At 46.1% G+C, this 16,497-nt stretch overlaps 1 long non-coding RNA gene across 2 annotated transcripts; it reads right to left on the bottom strand.

Annotated features, from left to right (window-relative positions):
• Window positions 1–4,125: 4,125 nt before the first annotated feature.
• Window positions 4,126–15,530, bottom strand: LOC103351367 (uncharacterized). 2 transcript variants are annotated; one of them, XR_007910919.2, is made up of 3 exons: window positions 15,323–15,530; window positions 9,185–9,348; window positions 4,126–4,804 (listed from the first exon to the last, which is right to left on the bottom strand). It is a non-coding gene; the product is annotated as an uncharacterized lncRNA (long non-coding RNA). The 2 variants fall into 2 exon arrangements; XR_007910918.2 differs by lacking the exon at window positions 15,323–15,530 and adding an exon at window positions 10,798–10,924.
• Between the last annotated feature and the right edge of the window lie 967 nt (window positions 15,531–16,497).

Below are 16,497 nucleotides of genomic sequence, written 5' to 3'. Positions count from 1 at the left end.
AGAGGACTCCTAGGGGAGCTGTCTGCCAGCATTTCCCATTCTCTCTCTCTTTCTCTTTCCCCTCTCTCCCATACACACACACCCACCTTGTCCCCAGCTAGGGAAGGGGTTCAGAGGGGCTGGGGATAACAGAGATTAGAAGCCCATTCCCGGGCATGGAGATCCCCTCCAAGGCTAAATTGCCACGTTTTCCTCATGGCCAGTGCCACCTGGAAACCTTTGAGATGCTTTGTAAATTACAAAGGCCTAATAAATTAGACATGCACCATAAAGGCCTGAGATTTTTATGGCCCCAAAGCAGGTGTAACAAACAGCTGGAGAAGGCAAACAAAGCTGCTTCCCAGCAGGCAGGTGCACTGACCCAGAGAAGTAGGGTGGCCAGCCCAGCTGTCTCAAGCGCTCCCTCCCTCCCTCCACACCCCCTTCTCTCTTTCTCTTCCTTTTTTCCCTTCCTCTTTTCCTTTCCTAACTCAATCCAAAAACATGGGTTGTGGTTCAGGAACCTTGTTTAGATGTTATGGTTACAAAGGCAGCCTTTAGTCCCTGCACTAAAGGATGTTGTACCATTTTTATCCATTACTCATGCATCTATTTTCTCATTCAACACATATTTATGACTTGCTGGGTTAGGGAAAACACAGCCATCTGGGCTTAGTGCTGACACTAATACCTACCCTATTGCAGCTTCCTTCTACCGGGCGTTCAGAGAAATACATGATCCTGCAGACTGGTTACAGAAATCTGCCTTAGCTTTTCCCTATCTCTTTCTCCATTCCTAAACTCCTCTATGACCGTATTCACTAATTTTTCTTCCTAAAAAGGGAAGTTGTTTGCGCCTGAAATTCTAAACTCCTTGATTTCAGACAAGGCCCAGGGTGGTATAAATAAGCACATGAATATTTAGCAAAAATGACTGCTATGCGAAGCTTGAAGCACTGTTGTCATAATGCAGAGCCCACTTTAATCGCAGCCACAGGGAAAGCATTTGTCGCTGCCTTATCACACGGAATGATTTTCCCACTAGCTGTGGCTGCCAGCCAGTTGGCTGTGGAGCCAGCGCCCACTTGGTCCTTCGGGTCACAATACCAGTCGGCACGCTCCACCTCCACCAGGCCTTGACATTTCTATTTGTGCAGGAGGTACCGGGTCAGGAACAGAACGGCAGAATCACGGGCTCAGTCTTATTTACGCTGAACGTGAATCTCATTTTGGCGCAGAAGCCAAACCTGAGTACATCAGGGTGACTTGGAAGCTTGCTGATGGAAGCCGGCTGCTGGCATCTGGAGCTTGTCTGTCCCTTTACATTCCCAAAGCAGGTGGCAGAGGATGTACGGGTGCTTTGAGAGGAAGGCCAGGCATGCTCGCTAGTTGTCTATCCCAGAGGATGCTGCCAAGGGCTCCTTCAGACTTTACCTGGCGAAGTTCATAGCCACTTAGATTCCACAACAGCTGCCGCTTTGAAATATTGTAAAATCAGATGGGTCCTTCTGAGTCTAGCCAGGATGGAGTAATAGTGATCATATTTACTCTCCCATTTTTTTTTAAAGTGAACAAAATATGAAACAACACTTTTCAAGTCACTGACTTTCGGGCAATAAAGAATCCCTGGGAGCTGAGAAGCCAACACCAGGAGCCCGGAAATAGTCTGGAATGCTGATTTGGGAGAGTCCATGGGTTGCCCTTCAGGAGAAAGAAACCCAGGCAGAGGGCCATGGGCTTCCTGCATTGGGCTGGGGCTGAGATGCTGGTATGAGTAGGGCAGATTCTAGAGAGGAGACAGCATTGTGCAGAGGGCACTCTAGAAAGTTCAGAGTGTCCCCCAAGAGTAGTCAGCCAAGTTGTGACCAGTGTCTGTGTGTGACAGAGCTACATGAGTTCGGGAAAGAACCTCCTGGAAGGAGATGTCACAATTCCCATCAACCACATAAACCTGCTCCCACCAACCACACCGGACAACTTCCTGGCACAGGGAGATGGGGGAGAGTCACAGAAGAGACTGACTTGAGTAGTGGGGGAAAATTAGCCCTTCACTAAGTGTGACCCCAGCCCTGATAAGCAGACCTTAAAGCTCAAGACCCAAAGGGATCCAAATATTTCCAAATAATTTAACTGCAACTCAGAATAAAAGCTCAAGAATCATTTCCAGAAGACAAATATCCAGGGCCCAGCAAAGTACAATGCAGTATCTGGCATCCAATCAAAAATTGCCAAGTATACAAAGAAGCAAGAAAACACAACTCATCATTAGGAGGAAAACCAATCAATAAATCTCAACCAGAGCCCTCGTGTGTGTTAGGGATAGGGATATTAAAACAGCTATTACAAATTTATGTTCACAAAGTTAAGCAGAGACACCCCTTTAAAAGTCAGTGGAATTGACTCAGGAGAGTGGATACTAAGTTGGATAAAGGGTCTAGAGGGGTAATGGGGAGAACACAAGGAATGTAGGGGAGAGACCCAGAATGAGGGAGCTCGGACGTCTAGGAAATGGTAAAGCCTTCCCTTCTCTCCCACCTTCGGATCCTAAGTATATAAAAAATGAGAGAGGCCTTGCGTCTTTCCTCATTTCTCCCCTACTTTTGCATTCAATGGATGACTTTTATCTCATACAACATAGAAAAAGATAGCAAATATCGGATGGGCACTCTCTGATCTGTCCAGGAGCAATCATAACAGACGAGTGTATCTCCCTCCAACCACTGCTGCCTGCTCCCTGGTTCAAATGAAAAATTACCCAGCCTCCTCCTCACTGGGGCAGGACTTGCTTCGTCCTTTTGCGCCGGTGTCTCTTCCTCACTACCAGGTCATGCTCTGGAGCAGAGGGCGTGCCGTGCCTTTCCTGTACTCCCAGCTTCCATCCCTGACCACTGCGCCACACCTTCTTCTAACCCCTGCCAGGATGACCCAACTTTGTGGCTAATCTTGCGCCTTGGTGTCCTGCTATGAGCCGCAGTCCTGCCCCATGACCATCAGCAGTTCTAACTGTAACTCTGCACCTTGCCCACATCACGCCACTCACCGTGAATGGAAGAGCTGGGGTCTAACCCCAGGTATTGTAATTGCAAATATTTTCATTATGCCAGAGGGACTGAGGTCACAGCAGTGAGACAGCCTTGGCAGAGCTTTGGCATTCAGACTCCTCTTCAACCTGTGCCCGGTGTGGAGAATTTCTGCAGGGCTGGTTACCTGTAACAATCTGGAGAGTTCTCGGCCCGTCCTGCCATTCTTCTGACCTTGCTCCTCTTCAGAGATTCCCCCTTCAAGTGCGGAAGCGTCCCTGTTTTGTCCTTGACTGTGGGTTATTTTGTTCAGGAATAAGGAAATCCATGTAGACTGAGTTTCTGCAAAATGTTTTAACCTGTTTGATCTTACAAAACAATGACACCAACCTTGTGAGAAGGGACTCAGGACACCATTGTGTGTGTGTGTGTGTGTGTGTACTAGTTGAACAAAGATGTAATTCCTCTAGATACTGAACAGGGAATAGGAAGAGTATAGCAAATTGGAGCAATTACTTAGCCAAATATCAAGATTTATTCATAAGATAAAGTAATCAAAATTGTATGGTATTTTCACAAAAACAGAGTAAACAAACAAACAAAAAAAACCCCTGGAGATCATACAGTGTAAAATTTTGTAAGATTTTATTTAAGCTCTAAGAACAGAAAGCGAAAGGCCATTCTACCACTCTATGATAGAATGATAAATATAATTTTAAACATCAATAATTTCCTAAACTCCTCTATGACTCCTCTATTATTTAAATAAATTTAAATAATCTATTAAAAGATAAGACTTTCAAATTGGTTCTTAAAGAGAGACTCAGTTCTATATTATAAGGCATGATTTATAAAGGAAGCAAAAACTTGAACAAATGGAAAAGGTTGTCATTTTATTGGATAGGAAATCATAGACCATAAAAAGATAAATTCTCCCCAAGTTAACTTATAATTTCAAACACTCTTCAATAAAAGTCACCAAATTATTTGAAACTTGACAGGCTGATTCTAAAGTTCTTTTGAGAAATATATTTAATATAGGCAAAGACATTCTGCAAAAAAACAAAATAAGTACTAATACATATTATAAAGTTATAATAAGTTAAGCAGTGTGGTACATGAATTAGTAAGTGCATTAGAATGGAAAGTCAGATACATATCAAAATAAGAAATTTAATAAATTTTTAGAAGAACATACTATTGAACAAATAATGTTCAAAGTGGTGGCCAGCTAGAAAAAAAAACAAACATCATACACCAAAATAATTTCCAGATAGATCAGATTTGAATGAAAAAATTATTTGTAGGAATACTAAACAAAAAGACTTTGCAAGTTTGACACAAAACCCAGATAGGAATAAAACATTCCTAAATTAGCTATTTAAAAACATATAAGTGCATTTAAATATCGAGGCACTATCATAAAGGCAACATACAAATGGCACAATAGGAGGAAAAAGAAAACATGTAGACAATGGTGTACAGATATAATCTATACAAGTAAGTATAGGGACCAGCACCGCGGCTCAATAGCTAGTCCTCCACCTGCGGTGCCGGCATACCGGGTTCTAGTCCCGGTAGGGGTGCCGGATTCTGTCCTGGTTGCCCCTCTTCCAGGAGTGCAGTGGAGGATGGCCCAAGTTCTTGGGCCCTGCACCCACATGGGAGACCAGGAGAAGCACCTGGCTCCTGCCTTCGGATCAGCGTGGTGCACCAGCCACAGCGCACTGGCCGCGGTGGCCATTGGAGGGTGAACCAATGGCAAAAGGAAGATCTTTCTCTGTCTCTCTCACTGTCCACGCCACCTGTCAAAAAAAAAAAAAAATAGTATAGGTAAAAAAAAGTACCAACAGTAGAAAAATGCACAAAGCTTCATTTTTTGATATATAGTTTAAACTATATATTTAAATCCCCTAATGGAAATGATTTTATTTTCCAGTCTCTCTAGCCATGTCTTTAATACAATTGTCATAATTTATTGATTCTTCATTTACTTTTCCAAATGATATTTCTTCCATGTCTGCTCTGCTCACTCACTTTTCCATCTTCAGATACCATTCAATTAAAAATTCAGTTTAACTTGCACCTTCACTGGCTTCCCTGATAACCCTCCAAGGTCAAGTCTGACCTCGGGCAGCATGTGCCAGCGACCCACCTACTACCAAGGGAGACAGCAGACAGAACCCAGGTCTGTTTCAAAGCTAAACGTAACTAACGGCCTTCTTCTCAGCACTCTGCTCTCCCTGTCAATCAGCGTGTCTGCTGAACACCTGCTTCACATCCCGCTCTCGCTCCTTGGTGGCCACCAGTGCTTGATCTCAACACCCTTTGACATGGAATCCATGCAGACTGAGCTTCACCCTTCTTCGGGACAGAGACTAGAGGCACTTCAAAGAGTAGCGACATTCAGTCTCAACTCAGGTGGACCCACCTGCATGGCATTTACCCTCCCCTCAGTGTTCCAGCCACACAAAGCTAATGTTTCAACCAGTGCCTTAAAGTTCAATACTTTCCCAGTGTTAATGGAAAACAATGAGTAACTTGTTTTTATTTTGCTTTTTTTTCTTCCCTCCTTCTCCCTTTCCTTCTTTCTCCTCCTCCATCTCCTCCTCCTTCCCCAGAGTTGTCCCTAAACTCTTTGGCTTTATAAAGCAGTCCATTTAGGTTTCCATATTTGTAGGTGTTATGTCCTGAACTGAAGTCAGCCTGGATTTATATTAGAAATTTCCTAAAATGTAGAGAAGAGGAAGAGGAAGGGAAAAGGATGTTATTGTTGTTGAATGCCTATCCACTGAGGACAGCAGAAGAACCATTTTGAGTTTTGCCAAAATTAGCATTGCTAGATAAATTGAGAGCCTTATGTCCCTCCAGTTGCCAGGAGAGTATGCCAGCTAATTTTAGCCCACTGTGTAAATATAACCAGCCCTGGTATGCACTGGCCTTTAACATCCACACAGGTCAAGGATGTCCTGAAGCAGCCAGAGAAATGCCTCCACTAGCCCAGTCTTGACCAGGCTTCCTGGGCCCTTAGGCCCTGCCCCTCTTAACATACTGATTTTTTTTCCACTTGGGAACGCTCTTGGCCATCGTTTGGCCCGACCCTATGCATGAGGCGTGACCTCTTCTGCTTCTCTGAGCAGAAAACCTGCCCAGCAAAGCCAGTGACATCTGCAGTCCTTGAGGCAGGTGCTGCTTCTGTCATTTGCTCTCAACAATGTCATTCTCAGAAGAGCTAGAAATGGCATTTTGGAAGGAAATGGTCCTGTGTGTTTTTCTAGAAAATTGCCCTTTTGACTCAACTCTGAAACACCCTCTCCCGGAGTGCAGTGTAACTGCTTTCTAACGTCCTAGCCAGGAGAGGTCACAATAGAGCTGATTGTGTAGGCAGTCCTGTGCATCAGGCCTCCTGCAGAACTGGCAGGGGCAGGGTGCTGGGAGGCCCACACAAAGCAGAAGGAACACAAAAGGTGGGGAGATGCTCCCAAGCCGGCCTACAGCTCGAGTGTGAGGGCCAGCTCCCTGCGTACCTCAGTAGCCTCGTCGTCTACACCAAAGTGCTTACAGTGCCTACCTCTTAGGGCTTCCATGGAGCTTACTTGACTTGATATATGCAAAGACTATGGAAAAGTTCCTGAAAAAGCATGGATGCTCAATAAATAGGAACGACTGGTGTATCGTTGTCATATGGACTGAAATCACAAACCTAAGCCTGGATTTCCTCATCAGTAAAATGAGCCTAGGGAATGGGTTGGAAGTAGAAATTTCCTTGGTTCTGCCCAGGATCTGCGTGTGCCTGCAATGTGGCAGCTCCTTTGCTACTTCTGCAGGCCCTTGGGAATCTTCGCCTGCACCAGTGACACTGACCGACCCCTCGAGTGGCCCCAAAGGCGAGGCACAGTGACCAGAGATGTGTGAGGACACGTGTTTGTGCTCAGTATTGTGTTCTTGAGGGCTACTGAGAATTAAATCATGATCAAGACAAAATGGCTGTTAAATATGTCAAGTGTATAAAATAACTTGAATAGCATTTAACAGAGAGAGAAAATACTTGTGAATTTTTCCCTGTTATCTTCTTGTTTCTGGGTTTTGGCTTTGTGGGCTTTGTTTGGTGGTTTTTACGGCAAAGTTGGTCACAAGAATGAGAGTGTGATGGAGTTATTAGCCCAAGTGGACCAGCTAGGCTGCTATTCTGATTCAAAGATCCTTGGCAAACACTGAGAATAACTGAGACAAATAAAAATGGCTTATCACTGCCCTGTAGACGATGTGAACCTGAGGAATGGGGCTAATATAAGCTGGAGACTAATATCCCACATTTTCCTCATTCGATTAAGGGTGCGTCATGTTATTTGTTTTTAGCAGCCAGTTAATCCTGCTGTGTTTTTGCTTAGACTACTATTAAGGATAGTGTGTATTTCCAGAGGTAGCCAAGCAATTGGGATAAGACAGTGACGTGGGGATGTTAAAAGTGGCAAAGGGACAACTGTAAAGCGAACCATGTGAGAAGAGAGTCGGAGGAAAGTCAGTAGTCAGTGGGGGATATTGCTGCCTATCTTCCTGACATAGGGAAGCAACTCTTGGAGGGAAACCATTTCTCCTACATTTCCCCTCATTTGTAAGTTTCCAAAGACTGACTTCTAGTGCTACCTTATTATTTGTTGTTCTTGGCAAACATCTTTCATTGTAGCTCCTCCCACCCTCCCTGTGGCCCTCAGGAGACTCATGGTTAAGCTTTGCTCTTGTGTAATAAAGGCTGTGACAAGTTGAGAGAAACTGCTCCTCTCCATCTCAAACCCTGTAGGAAAAGGACTTTTCTATTTTAAAATGCATCTAGTAAAAAGAGCACTGGCCCAGAAATCCAACAGACTGAGTTCAATCCCCTATTCTTCAGTTCACAAACAGTGTGACCTGGGACAAGCTATTTAACCACTGTGAACCTTGCAACAGGAACTGGGGTCCACTTGGCCTGGCTTGACTTTAGCTCAGTAAAGGTCAGTGCTTCGCTCTCATGAGTCTGTTTAAGCCCCACAATACCTCTGTGAGGTGGGTGTTATCATTTGTAGTGTTTTCCAGATGAGAAAACCAAAGCTGGTAAGTGTTTCATAAGTCATGCCTCACTACCATAAGGCTTCTTTAGTGCTGCAGGGACTGCCACACGTTGCTTTAGGGTCCCTTACTGAGAGGCCATTGATGTGCATGGGACCTTGCTCACAGATCCTTTGAATTGACTGCACCTGTGCCTATCACTAGTGGGAGTAGAAGGAAGAGGAGGAATGTGGTTTCCCCGCCCTTGTCTTCATGTCAGCCCATCTGTCTCCCTCTCTTTTTCCTACTCCATGTTGATGACAGTTTCTCTCAACTGCAGGTAATTTAGTTGATTAATTCTCTCTCTCTCTCTCTCTCACACACACACACACACGCACACAACTTCTCACCACTCACATCCTGCCATGGCCACAAGGGTGACCCCAAGACCTGACTTTTCTGTGATGCTTAATTGAGTCTGCTGAAGGTCCCAAGTCTAACAACTTGGCATAGGCTTGTCTGTAGGAAAAGACTCAAGGCCAACAAAAAACCCAGAGACTGGTAGAAACAGAAGCTTCACGGAAGGCCACCTACACGGAGTCCTCAATGACACCTCCTAAGGAAAAGGCCAACAACAGATTTCTGACCCTGAGATCTCTGGTGTCTCTGGGCCCTGCCCTTCTGCAGCCTGGTTCTTCTTCTCTTTCTTCCATTCTTTGAACTTCTCAGTGTCCCTCACAGCTACCTGAATCAGTTTGAGAAATTAGATTTGAGTTGGGTCTGACATTTGCCAACAGGGGCTTTCCAGTTTAGTTCACTCAAGTCTTATATCCAGAAGTGGAAGGGAAAGAGAATCCTAAATGTAAATACACTTTTTTCTGAAGATGACTCATTCATCAACAAACTTATTGGACACCTACTGCATGCAAGTGCTGCACTGAGGACTTGGCATTCAAGGGTTAATAAAACATCCCTAAAGGAGCTCTTGCTCTAAAAGAAGATGATAAACACTGAGTAAAAGTGCAGTAAATGCCCCCAGGGCATTGATAAAGCTCACAGGGAACGCTGCAGGCAGGAAGAACGGAGTCAGTTCTTCTGGAAGGTTCAGGAAAGTCACCAAAGATAAGAACCCTTGATGATGTTTGAAAGATGAGCATTACCTGGGTTTTTGCTATTCAGAGTGTTGTCCATGGGCTGGCAGCTTTAGCATCATCAGTTAGAAATACAGCATCCGGGGTCCCTATGCAGATCTAAGGAATCCACAACAAATTTGAACAAAGCGCTCAGGTGATTGATGCCCCATTAAGGTTTGAAAGGTGCTGATCTAGACAACAAAGGGGGAGAGAAAGTGTCATTTCAGGCACAGGGACCAGTTTGAACAACGTTGGCTGAAGTGCTGGATGTGTTCATGTGCTCATGATGTGTTCATGAGACTGTTAGTCTCTGCATAGGCTGAGAGGAAGGATGTGGCACAAATTAAAGCAAGGCCAGACCAGGGAGGGGCTTGTGATCCATGCAAGAGGGCTGGACTTTATCCTATCAGTACTGGGGAACCAGGAAAGTCAGATGTGACATCATCAGAGTGCACATTTTAAAGAGAAGAACTTTCCCGGCAAGCAGAGTAAGGGATGAAGTTTGGACATGAGCTCGAAAGGAGGGGAGGCAAAAGAACAAGTTTTAAAGCTAAATGCCTAACAATGGTATAGAAGATGGATGTGACAGAGGTCAGCAATTGGCATACTCCTATCTCATGGAAGAGATGATGAGGATCAAAAAGACAGAAATGGCCATGGAGATGGGGAAGAAGAGAGGACCAGGAGAGAGAAAATGAGGGGACATCTAGAGAACACACTCAGAGGCTGAAATTGCATTCTGTGGCTGGGTGTTTCTGGCTTAAGTGACAGAGGGGACGTGATGGAAGAGTGAGTATGGAATAGAAGATGAGAGGTTCCATTGGCGGGCCCTGAGTTTGAGTGCTCTCTGGGGCATACATGTGGGAGATAAACAGACACAGATCAGCACCAAATACTGACCTTTGTATACAAGGACAATTTAAAAAGTTCATAGAAAGAGGAATGAAAAGTTTACTTGGGGAAAAATTTTGAAATCCACACATAGGAGGGGTCTCTCAAAATCTCACAAAAATGAATATTATGAAAACTTATCCATAGATTTCCATTTTTTTTGCACCAAAATAAACTTATCTTCTAATTACATTTTTCCATGGAGATTTTGAAATAGCTTGTCCACAGTCTCCTGAAATTCCTCAATTATAACCTAATTTATTTATTTAGATGTAACTAATCCAGTTAGCTCTGATGTAGAATTTAGTGGTCATGAACTAAGACTCGACAGCTTAGAACTGAGCTTCAGCCTGTCACCCGTGCTACCTGTACACCCAATGTGGAAAGCCATAGAAGCATCAGCAGAAATCAGAATGAGATGAGTCAGACAGAAAAAGAGGACTTCTTTCTGTTTTTCCTAAATACCCCCTAGCTCCCTTAAGTGCAATTCAACTTAACAGGTAAAGATTGAGCATCTACCATGAGGCAAGCACTGATAGGCACAGGGGATCCGATAACAAGAAAAAGTTGCCCTTCCCCGGGCGTCCATCTAGCAAGGGAGACAGCTGGAAAGGAATATGGCAGAGGCAGAGATCTTCTGCTCAGTTCTCCCTTCAAGAAAGGACCTGGGGCTCTCAAGTGTGTGGTTGGAGGACAGCCTCTAAGTACTTAGCACCTCCAGTACTTAACAGCCTCTAAGTACTTAGTACCTCCAGTACTTAGCACCACTGGGTCTATCTTGGCTTTCCAGGTAGGGCTCGTTCATCTCGGGTGACTTCAAGCCAGTGGCTACGCAAAGCAGTGGTAACTGCAGGGGTCTTGAGCTGACCCCCAACTACGGTTGTCATATTTAGCAAAAAGAAACACAGCAAAGAATGTTGAGGGGTGGGCATTATGATGTAGTTTAAGCTGCTGCTTGGGAGGCTCCAAACTCAGGTAAGAGGGCTAGCTTGACTTTTGGATAACTGTTTGCAATCCAGCTCCCAACAAGGCAACTGGGAAGGAGCAGATAATGGCTGTAGTACTTGAGTCCCTGCTACCCGTGCAGGAGACTTTGATAGAGCTCCTGGCTTTGTCCTGGCTCAGCCCCAGCTGCTGCAGCCATTCGGAGAAAGAAGCTGCAAATGGAAGGTTTCTTTCTCTAATTCTCTGTCCCCCCTCTCTGTCACTCTGCCTTTCATATAAATAAATAAATACTAATTAAAAAATGTTCTGAGAAATCAGATGATAAGATAAAGGCTGGGGGACTGGATCACTCACTGCTCAGTTGCTGTTAGGAACCCATCCCTGGTGGTACACATGATGGTGTGCAGTCTCTGGCAGGAGATGGGGGTCCAGTTGTTAAAAGTTTCACCAGCCATGGGCTGGGATGGCTTATAGGCAGAGAGGAACACACTGATTCAAGCATTTGAAACATATCTTGGATTTCTAAGTATGAGAATAAAGGAATTTGCTGATTATGACTAAGTTGCATTGGTCTCCCAATGAGAATCTGAGAGCAGTTAAGGAACAACGGAAACTAACTAGCAAAGGAGTCTCCCAGACAGAATCCCTTTTACTTTGGGTGGACAGGAAAAAGCTAAAGATTAAGCACAGGATATAACAGAAGTACTGAACTTCAAAGACAAGCAAATGCTCAATCAACCCTGGCTGTGATGCCAAAGTCAGGTGTTAGATGCCAAAACCAGGGATCCTGACACATGGGATTGGAATGTTTGCATGGATGGTCCCTAGACTCCTCTGAACCTTCTGGGCTTACCAGGGTGGCTTGCCCCTCTGAATTAACAGCGAGCATTTTGTACAGGAAGATCCTTGGGTCATCCCCAAAAGGCAAAAGGTGGCTCCTTTTTCCTCTTTACATCCAGCCCATGTAGAACTAAGTCACAGGACAGCCTAGCCAGGAATATTCTGGCCTTGATAAGGGAGGAAACATCATAACCCAAAGGGGCAGCAGATGGCATCAAGGTATATGAGCAAGAATCACCTTACTTGATCCCTCCAACCAACTGGAGTGTAAGTCTGTGTCAGGGAGACTTGAGGACACTGTGTTGAGATACAGGATTTAACATCCTGGGGATGGATGCAAAGTTGCCACTAGGGTAGCTCCTAGAAGCCTGGAGAAAGCACTAGTCCCAGCTAGGAGGCTGATTGACATGGAAAGTGGGAAATTAGAAGTTCCAGAGAAGTAGACTTGCAAAAATCAGTGCCTTGTGTAAGGTCAACCAGAAGACACACAAGACACACCCACCATTCACCAAGGCCATCCAGAATGTGCCAGCGAGAGAAGCATAGCCAGCACCACCAGGGACTCAGTGGTGCCGCCTCTCTGGGTCCAGGGCTGACAAGGGAACACTCCACTCCAGAACTCAGCTCACGATGCCAGTGGGATGTGGCCCCCACCCCACTTCCAAAGTAACTGAAGTTGGCTGGTGATACCTATCACTGAAAGGATGGTGTTTGTCATTGTCATGACAACCAATGGGAACAGGTTGGTGGCCAAGAGGACATAATCCAAAGATCATCATGGAGGGGGTGACTAGAACTCACCCTTCCTGGGAATAATGTGAAGAGCCAGCTAGCAAGGGTCTTGTTTAACATACGGAACAAAAAGGGAGGAAGAACAGATGCCCAGGAGGCCAAAGGAAATTGTCCCAGTGAAGTGTTGCAATAACATGGCCAGGTTTCTAGACTGGTTTTCAGGTTCAAAATCTGTTGACTGAAAAGGAGACTAGGTCCACAGGGGCGAGGATCCCACAATACCATGGCAAGTTCAGGATCCCCTAAGTCTTTCCCAAAGGAAGTTGTTGTCATCTCCTTGACTGTACATTGAGGGAAAAAAAATGTCCAGACTGCTCAATGACTGCTGGACACAGGATCCAGATTGCCATGGACACATCAAGAATTGACGCGTCGTCATGTGCCCTGATTACAAGCCAGGAACATGGGACTCAGCCTAGAAATGGAGTCCTGGCCAGAGCATGGTTTGTAGTGTGCCCGCTGGTGCATGGACCCACATGGCAGTCACTTTTTCTGCTCAAAAATGTTTCAGCAGCATTATTAGACTGGACAGTTGATGTAACTCCCACCACCGGGTCCTTGGCCTCAGATAAGAGCTGGAGTAGCGGAGAAGGTTAAGTCAATGCCTCAGAAATTCCTGGCTACAGTTAGTAAACAAAAAACAGTTCTGTATCCTGGGAGGAATAGTGGAGATTAAAGATCTAAGGATGCAGAAATAGTGGCCTTGTCATATCTTCACTTAGTTCCCTAAGTCTCACTGCTGCAGCAACTGAATGGCTCCTGGAGGATTACTGTAGACTACAGCAAGTCCAGTGAAGTAGTGGCTCTGATTATATCTCCTGTGCCAGACATGGCACCATTGCTGGAATAGATAGACATGGCTTTGGGTTTATAGTATGCAACCACTGATTGAGCAACTGCAGGCTTTTTAGTCCCAAACAGACGAGGCCATCAGCAATGGTTCACATTCTAAAGGAATTCAGCAGAATTCCACACTTAACAATTTTGCTTCAGGGCTGTTGTTAACTGTCCTGCCTTCTGCCATAACATACCCTAAGGAGATTTGGACTGTCTGGATGGTGCAGAGGACATCAGCTTGGCCCATTGAATTGACGATGTGCTGGGGAAGAAGTGACTGTCACACTGGAAGCCTTAGGAAGAACACGGATTCATTCAGAGGGCGACAGTAAATCCTAGACGATTCAGAGACCTGACCCTTCAGTAAAACTCAGGGGCCCTAGGTTCGGGCTACATTAGATATTCTGTCCAAAGTGAAAGGCAGATGTGATTTTTCTTGTGTTCTTATTAAAAACAGGGGAGTACAATGCTGATAGGCCTTGTCATGGCCTGGGGGCTACATACTCTACACCTAGAAGTGTTGCCTGAGCCCAGGGCAGTGGGCCTGTGACTGTGGGATTCACTGGGTGTATCCCGTACCCACCACACAGCCTGCTGAAGGTACCGCCAGAGCACCAGCCCAGCGGCCTAGCCTACTGGAATAGCGTGCCTTCCTCCAGCATGCTGCCACATGCACTTTAAAGTGGAGGTCTCTGGAGGCATGCTCTTGGAAAATAACTCTCATGAGAAGATTGGTTATAAGAACCTGCGTCAGGCCCAGCCATTCTCCCTGTTCCCGGAATCCCCACAGAATCTTTCTTCTTGCCCACGTTCTCTCTTGTCCTGCGATTATCTGTGCCACCTGGGCCTCTGCCAGCAAGGGCACCATCCCCAGATGCTGAACCAATGGGGTCACCCCATCCTGGACTGAGGACTTCCAAGCCTTCATAAGTTAGCTCTCTCTGGTATTTCATCGTAGTAACAAAGAGTTGATTCACAGGATGAGGATTAATATGATCACAGAGGGAGAGTCTGGAGTGACACAGCCGTGGCTAAGCAGTGCCTGGAGCCACCAGAACCTGGGATGGGAAAGGAACAGATTCTCCCTTGGAGCCCATAAAGGAAGCATGGCCCTGCTGACCCCTTGACTTTAGACTTCCGACTCCTGAACTGTGGGAGAATGCATTTCTGTTGTCTGAAACCACCGTGTTTGGGGTAATTTATTATGGCAACCTCAGACACATTGCTTTTCCAAGACATCCCCCCTCAAGCTGCTGTACTCATAAACACAACTCTGCACCTGCTGCTTGGAGCAGCTAGACCTGCAAAAGCGGGCTATGAGACAGTGAAGTGTGCGGTTGGATGGCAGCGGGGAGGGCACCCAGTGCAGCTGGAGTGGAGAGGTGGGAGAGAGAGGACAGAGGACAGTCTGCACGAGGTGGTACCTCAAGTGCCTGGGCATGGTAGGAGCCAGCCACGTCAGCAGACAGCAAACAGAAAGTGGATCCCACTGGAGGAACTAGCAAGTACTCAGTACAGAGGAAATGAGTGGTGGTGATGTAAGGGTAGTGAGGCAAGCAAAGGCCAGTTCAAACTGGGCTTTGGAAGCGATCTTGTGACTTTGTACTTAATCCTGCAAGATTTTAAACAGAGGGTGCCCTGGCCAGCATTCCACTAATAAAGATGAATTCATTTGACTTAAAAGGATTGGGAGAACACAGCTATTCCTGAGAAAAACAGCACAATAAAAACCTCGCTATTGATGTCTTGGTGGAAACAGCTGTGTCCAATCCTGTGCTAAGAACGCGTTCACTGGGGAGAAGGCGACATCGTGACGGCCTTGGGCAGCTCTCTCTTCGGAGTTTGATAAGGACAACTTACATGCAGGCTTCTTTCCATCTGTACATAAGGCGTGTTGCAAAAGCAGCTTCAAACCCCTCTTCCAACCAACCAGCTTCCTTCCATTCAGGGATGGTCAACCCCAAATCTCTTCTACACAGCAACTCTGGTGCTGCCTGTAGCCGTGTGTACTTTCAGCACAGGAAGGGTTTCTCAAGCGGGGAGGAGTAGAAGTGATGCAGAAAGTGGCCTAAGCATCTGCAGCCGTGGCTCCTCCCTGGGGGCAGCCTGGGCCAGCGTGGGGTCCTTATCTCACCAGAGCAGCTGGGGGACGTGACCAAGCCCTGTGAGCCAGAGAGTCTTAGGCACCCTAGGAAGGCCCAGCCTACTCAGGAAATTGTTATCTTACCTCCCTTTGGGAACAAAGGGGAAGCTTTGTTTGATGCAGACTTCAAAAAGGAGTGGCCTTCAGGCCACATCTGGTGTATTTTCTGTGGTTCTGCTCTTGTTGCTTTTAATTGAACCAACATTCAGATATGGGAAGGGGTCACGTGACAGTCCAGACTTCCAGGTTCCCCTGTCAATTCAGGAGCCTTCCTACAGGGATCAGAGCCCAGCAGAGGCCACCCTGTTCTTGTGGGGCAAGTCCTCCCCTCTACCCAGAGCCACGCCCTGGGAGGAGCTTCTCCCGCTCACAGAGGCCAAGAGTTTTGCCTCTTTCTAAGATGAGCACAAGAAAGACCTAGCTGTACTGATAATCTCACCAAAAGTGGGAAAATGAATGCTGCAATGAGAGGACCAGCATTTCTGTAGAATAGGAAGATGTTGGCCAGCGCCGTGGCTCACTAGGCTAATCCTCCACCTGTGGCACCGGCATCCCGGATTCTAGTCCCAGTTGGGGCACCGGATTCTGCCCCGCTTGCCCCTCTTCCAGGCCAGCTCTCCGCTGTGGCCAGGGAGTGCAGTGGAGGATGGCCCAAGTGCTTGGGCCCTGCACCCGCATGGGAGACCAGGAGAAAGCACCTGGCTCCTGGCTTCGGATTGGCATTTGGGGGGTGAACCAATGGAAAAGGAAGACCTTTCTCTCTGTTTCTCTCTCTCTCACTGTCTAACGCTGCCTGTCAGAAAAAAAAAAAAAAAAAAAAAAAAAAAAAACAAAGAATAGGAAGATGTCAGAGTAGTTCTCCTCTTACACTAGCCAGGTTCATTCACTGAAT

The sequence above is a fragment of the Oryctolagus cuniculus genome, chromosome 15 (genome assembly GCF_964237555.1).
Source record: "Oryctolagus cuniculus chromosome 15, mOryCun1.1, whole genome shotgun sequence".
Lineage (NCBI taxonomy): Eukaryota > Metazoa > Chordata > Mammalia > Lagomorpha > Leporidae > Oryctolagus > Oryctolagus cuniculus.
This window is presented reverse-complemented; position numbering and strand designations above follow the sequence as displayed.